Below are 6000 nucleotides of genomic sequence, written 5' to 3' on the forward strand. Positions count from 1 at the left end.
GTACCATGGCTGGAATGAGCTATGATGCAGTCCGGGAGGAAATTCCGGAGAGTTGAATAGCGGAACAACCGGAGAGGGATGAGGAGACAAGGCAAATTTTTGGGATGTTGAGTCTCAGATAGATAGTGTGTGTGAAACTATTGGGTGAGATAACAATCTTTTAGGGCGACGAGGCCTTGAGACCCATAGGAGAGAGGAAAAAAGAAAGCAATCCCAGACCCTCTGCCTCAATTTTAGACCATACCCTGGCTTCCGTCGGACCGGACCATAGGACACACTGAGCGAGTTGGGCGGAGAGGTAATATCTTCGAAAATCAGGAATCCCCAGACCTCCCCCCTGCGGGGACCTCTGAAGAACCTTAAGTCGGACTCGGGGTCATCTGCCCGACCAGACAAATTTGGAGACATGGAATTGCAGGAATTTAAAAACATATGGCGGGATGCGGATGGGAAGAGTCTGAAAGAAGTAGAGCAGTCTGGGGAGGATATTCATTTTGACGGCATTAATGCGTCCAATCCAGGAGATGTAGAGCTGTGACCACGATGTAAGGTCTGTTTTAACTTGATCGAGTAGGTGAGGAAAATTGGCTTGAAAAAGATGTCGATAGTGCTTTGTGATGAAAACACCCAAATATTTAATTTTGTGGCGACCCCATTGAAAAGGGAAGGAGCGTTCTAATAATAGCTTGTCTGTAACTGATATATTAAAATCTAGAACCTCCGTCTTATCTGGAATAATCTTGTAGCCCGAGAAATAGCCATAGACGTCTAGCTCATCTAGGAGAGGGGGAACCGACAATTTGGGGTTAGTAATAGTGAGCAGGACATCGTCCGCGTACAGGGCAATCTTGTGGGTAGAAGGGCCCACCTGTATGCCAGATATCTCATGATTGTTTCGAATTCTAGCGGCCAATGGCTCAATGACAAGAGCAAATATCAGTGGGGAGAGGGGGCATCCCTGACGAGTGCCGTTCGTGATCAAAAAGGGCATTGAGGTCAGACCATTAGCGGAAACAGTAGCTGACGGAGACCGGTAGAGGGCTAGAATACCTGCCAGGAATTTATCTGTGAATCCCATTGCTCGAAGCACACCCTCCATAAATGACCAGGAGATGCGATCGAACGCCTTTTCGGCGTCGAGCGCCATGACGAGAGAGGGAAGATTATCATTGTTTATTGTGTGAATTAAGTCGATAATCCTTCTAGTATTATCAGGAGCTTGGCGCCCTGGAATAAAGCCCACCTGGTCAGGATGGATGAGGGCTGGGAGAAGTGGGTTCAACCTAGAGGCCAGGATTTCTGCAAATATTTTCAGGTCAACATTTAGTAATGAAATGGGCCTATAACTAGCGCAAAGAGAGTGGTCTTTTCCCGGTTTAGGAATTACAATAATGTTAGCCCTGGTGGTGGCCAAGTCGAAGGGAGCCCCCCCCCAAGGACCTCGTTGAAATATTTTACAAATGAGGACCAAGGACCTCAGCAAACTTCTTATAGTACTGGGGAGTTAGGCCACCCGGACCAGGAGCTGAGGAGGATTTCAGAGACTTGACTGCCGCCAATACCTCCGGTAGAGTAATATCTTCATTCAAGGAAGATTGTTGTGTGGTAGTAATTTTAGGGATGGATGTGGATAAAAGGTAATCAGACAGGGTAGGAGGCAGCGGGTCCTGACGAGGGGGGGAGCTTCCAGATTATAAAGAGAAGAGTAGAAGTCCCTAAATTCTCTAACTATCCCCGTTGGGTCATAAGTTACATCTCCAGAAAGAGACTGACGGATTTTATCAATATGTTGCAAGGCTATTTTTTTCCGGAGCTTCTAGCTAATACAGAATCAGCTTTATCCGCTTTATCAAAAAAACGCTGTTAGAGTTTCTGCATCGTGACAGCTGCTCTATGGGAGAGGAGGGTATTTAGTTGACCCTTCAGTGACGCAATCTTGGGAAGTAGGGCCGGGTCATGGTGAGTTTGATGCTAAGTAAGGAGGGAAGCTAACCCACTTTCCAAGGATGAAATTTCCTTGGCTGCTTTCTTTCTAGCTGCAGCTGATTGACTAATTAATTGGCCTCGAATGGTAGCCTTGTGAGCCTCCCAAACAATTCCGGGGGCAACTTTAGGGGTTGAGTTTTCTTGGAAGTAATTAGTAATGGAGGTCTTAATGTCTAGGCAGATAGATCTATTAAGTAAAAGCGCGTCGTCTAGGCGCCATCTACTGCACTGGGGGGGGTGGTTTAAGGAGATCTAGTATGAGGGAAACACCCGAATGGTCTGTCCAGGAGAGGGGGGTAATGTCTGCCCACGTCACATGATAAGTGAGTGAGTGTGAAATGTGTAGCATGTCAAAGTGCATGTATAGTTGATGCAGTGCTGAGAAGTGAGTATAATCCTTGGCGTCTGCATTACAGTCTCCAGGAGTCGTACAAACGGTGGTGTATAAGGAGTGTGGACAAGCTGGAGGATTCAGGGGAGGAGGAAAGACCCCGCCGGGGAGAGGAGGGGGGAGACCTGTCGAGAGCCGGGTCCAGAGTAACATTAACCTCCCATGATAACATGGCCCTGCACCAATCACTCAATTTGCTTAAAGAGCTTTGTAAAGAAAGGCTTTTTCCTCTGATTCGGGGCATAAACTGAGACCAGTGTGACGGGAGCAGACCGGAGAGTACCGCTCACCACCAGAAAGTGGCCTTCTGGATCTGCATGGGTCTTGGAATGAAGAAAAGGGACTTTACTGTGGATTAAAACAGCAATGCCCCGTTTCTTGCAGTCTGCTGAGGCAAAGAAGGTCTGGGAGAATTGCTTACCCTGAAGCCGTGTGCGGGCTCCTGTGAGATGAATCTCCTGAAGAAGAACAATGTCTGCATTTTCTCTCCTACAGGCAGCCAAAAGGATTGTACGTTTACGAGGAGAGTTGAGGCCATTCAAGTTGACGGAAAAAATCTTCAAAGCCATGGCAGCAGCGGGGAGCCAGAGTCTGGAAATAGGTCTAAACAGTTAGATAGGGAATAAAACCTGTTAGTTTGTGGGTGGAACAGAAGCTTGAAGAACCAGTAAGAGAGTGGATCAAAGTCACGAAAGGAAGAGAAAGGAGATAGAAAAAGAAGAAGCCCAATTGGGCGAAAACCCTGAGTAAAAGGAATCCTAAACGGATTCAAAGACATTACTAAAAGCTAAAGCGCAGTGAGATTAACAATGTCAAAGGGTACGCGGGGGGGTGGTCCCTAGGCTCGCACGGCATCAACAGCCGCCAGAACCTCGGGAGACCTACAAATAGAGTATGTTAATTGAAAAATTCTAAATCAAACCGTGGAACGGTGTGCAAAGTAAATACAACTTGTACAGCAAATATTTATAACAGTTTAAGGAAGAAAAAAAAAGGGGGGGGGGCAGGGTAGGAAGGTGAGGAGGGGGAGGGGAAGGTAGGGAGGGTAGGAAAGAGGAATTAGGGAGGAAAGGAGGGGGGAAGGGGCACGGGAAAGGCAAATTGCTCTCTCTTCCTATGGCTGGAATAGGACCTTAGTGCAAATAAACTAAGTATTATATAATAAGAAAAAGCTTGAGTGGTCTAGTGGCCAGCAAGAGAGCTAATGGTATGAACAAGAAAAACAAATAGAACATATTATGTAAAATACTTGAGAGTGTAGGGTGGTAACAGATACCAACTGACGATGAGAGTCCACCTAAAAAAAAGGGGGAGAGTCAAAATAGAAAGATAACAAAAACGGACACAGATAGAACCAATCGAGCAAAAATAAACAAATCAGGGAGGATCTGCTTCCCGAGGACGTAGTCTCGAAGACCGGGACCAATCAGGCTGAGGGAGCGCCGGGCGCTGGGTCTGGGAAGGGGTGGCCTGAAGGACTGACGGCTTGGGGAGAATACCCAGTTTATCCAGGAGGCTCTGACCCTGTTCCAGCGATTTGACGAAGTCTGTCTGTCTCCCTCTCTGTCTGTCTGTGTGTGAGTGTGTGTCTATATTAAGGAATTTAGACTGTAAGCCCCAATGGGGCAGGGACTGATGTGAGTGAGTTCTTTGTACAGTGCTGCGGAATTAGTGGCGCTATATAAATAAATGATGATGATGATGATGATGATTGGAGGAATTGTCAGCAAATACTTGGAGTTGGAAAGGGAAGCACCAACGGTAGCGGAAGTTGTGCTGTCGAAGTATCCTAGTGACTGGCTGAAGATCCCTCCATTTTTGTATCATGGAAGGAGCCAGGTCCTGAAATAGCTGGATGTCCATGTCCCGAAATGTAATCACTGGTCGGTCCCTGGTAGTGGTAAGAATACGATCTCTAGTCCGGAAATAATGTAGACGTATGATGATGTCCCGAGGAGGTTGGCCATTTGAGGGTTTGGCTCTCAGGGCACGTGAGCCTGATCCAAAAGACAGTCAGCCTCGGAGATGTCCGGGAAGAGGTGAAGAAAGAGGGCCATGAGGAAGGCTTGAAGATCTGTGTTACCAATTTCCTCAGGCACATTTCTGATACGGACATTATTGCGGCAAGAACGGTTCTCAGAATCCTCTTGCTTCTCTTTCAAGATTTCAACCTTGTCACGGAGGCGGGAAAGTTCCTTGTCAGTTGCAGAGTTGGATCGGCAGATGTCAGTTTTTGGTTCTAGAGCGTCTGTCCTGTTTCCCAGCTCGTTCAGCTCTGTTCTGAGCTCGCTGACCACTTTTGTCATTTCCTGATAGAAAGTAGTTTTCACCCCCTCCAAGAGACTGGCCATTACCGCTTGTATCTGAGGGTCGATGTCACGTTACCAGAGAGGGCTTAAATGGATCCTGGTAGTTTAGCCGAGATTGGCATGACTTCAGCTAGGGGCACGGAGTCTAACAAGTGAAAGGTGTTCACCAGTGATTCCCGCAAGGGAATATGGGCTTTGTGGCTTCCACTTGCAGGTCGTGGTCCCCTAGGGAAGTTCCCAGCGAACCACAACAGAAGGAGCGTAGAATCAGGTAGAAAGTAGTCTTGCCACTCGATAGTGGTGATTAGCCGGGATGTTCGGCAGTGCTGCCACTTGGGAGTGGTTTGCAGAAATACAATAGTGTCACCACTTGGAAGTGCTTTACCGGTAACTTCAGCAGCGTAGCCACTTAGAGGAGGTTTTCCCGGAGAGATCGCAGCTTGGAAGCTTGGAGAATAGCAGAAATCACAGGAGCTGCTTCCAGTATGCGCATGCGCAGATCTGCCGACCACCGGAAGACAGGGGAAGACAGCGCTGGAGGAGACAGGACTGCCGCCTCTGATCAGGTAAGGAAGTTTGTCGTGGAACGGGGCAGGAGAACACTGGAAGCGCACGCCGGGTCCCGGGGGGACACAGCGGGAACCTGGCGTGTGACAGTCGAGCTCAACTTCAGACGATGAGGAGCCCGACGCACCCTGGTGATCAGCTTGTGGAGAGGAGGGCTTCTCTTTTGATCCAAAGAAATTTGCAGAGGTTCCTGCTGTCACTTTCTTTGGTTTGGAGGCCATGGTGCACTCAGGCGAGCCGATCTGGCCGCTGGATGGGATTACAAGAACAGGGTCAGGTAAAGAGAGGGAGAGGGGAGATGGAAAGGGGGGTGCACACCGAACTCGGTTCAGTTGAGAGGGGTCCTACCCAGGATCGGGCAGCATAGTAAATTTTACATACTAGCCGTGGGTATAATGATGTACAGACGAATCAAGGCACTTGAAGGGTTGGTTTCAAATAATGATCGACCGGTGACGGGCAAGAGTAATGGTAGAGAGCGTTTTGCTCGTACGGGGATTGACTCCAAGAGGGCACTCGGAGGATACAACTGGTCAGTCAATGTATTTGGGAGCACATACAAACTGTAGTCTCAAAGGGGAGAGTTTAATTTTACGTTACAGGTGTAGTGACACAGAAATGCCACAGGGTGGCAGCAGAGTCTCACTTTCAGCTTTTGAACTGCTTGAAAGAATCAAAACAGAGCTTCAGTTGTATTTATTATTATTAATTTTTATTTATAGGGCGCCACTAGGTGTCCGTAGCGCC

Source organism: Mixophyes fleayi, chromosome 12, assembly GCF_038048845.1.
Source record: "Mixophyes fleayi isolate aMixFle1 chromosome 12, aMixFle1.hap1, whole genome shotgun sequence".
NCBI lineage: Eukaryota > Metazoa > Chordata > Amphibia > Anura > Limnodynastidae > Mixophyes > Mixophyes fleayi.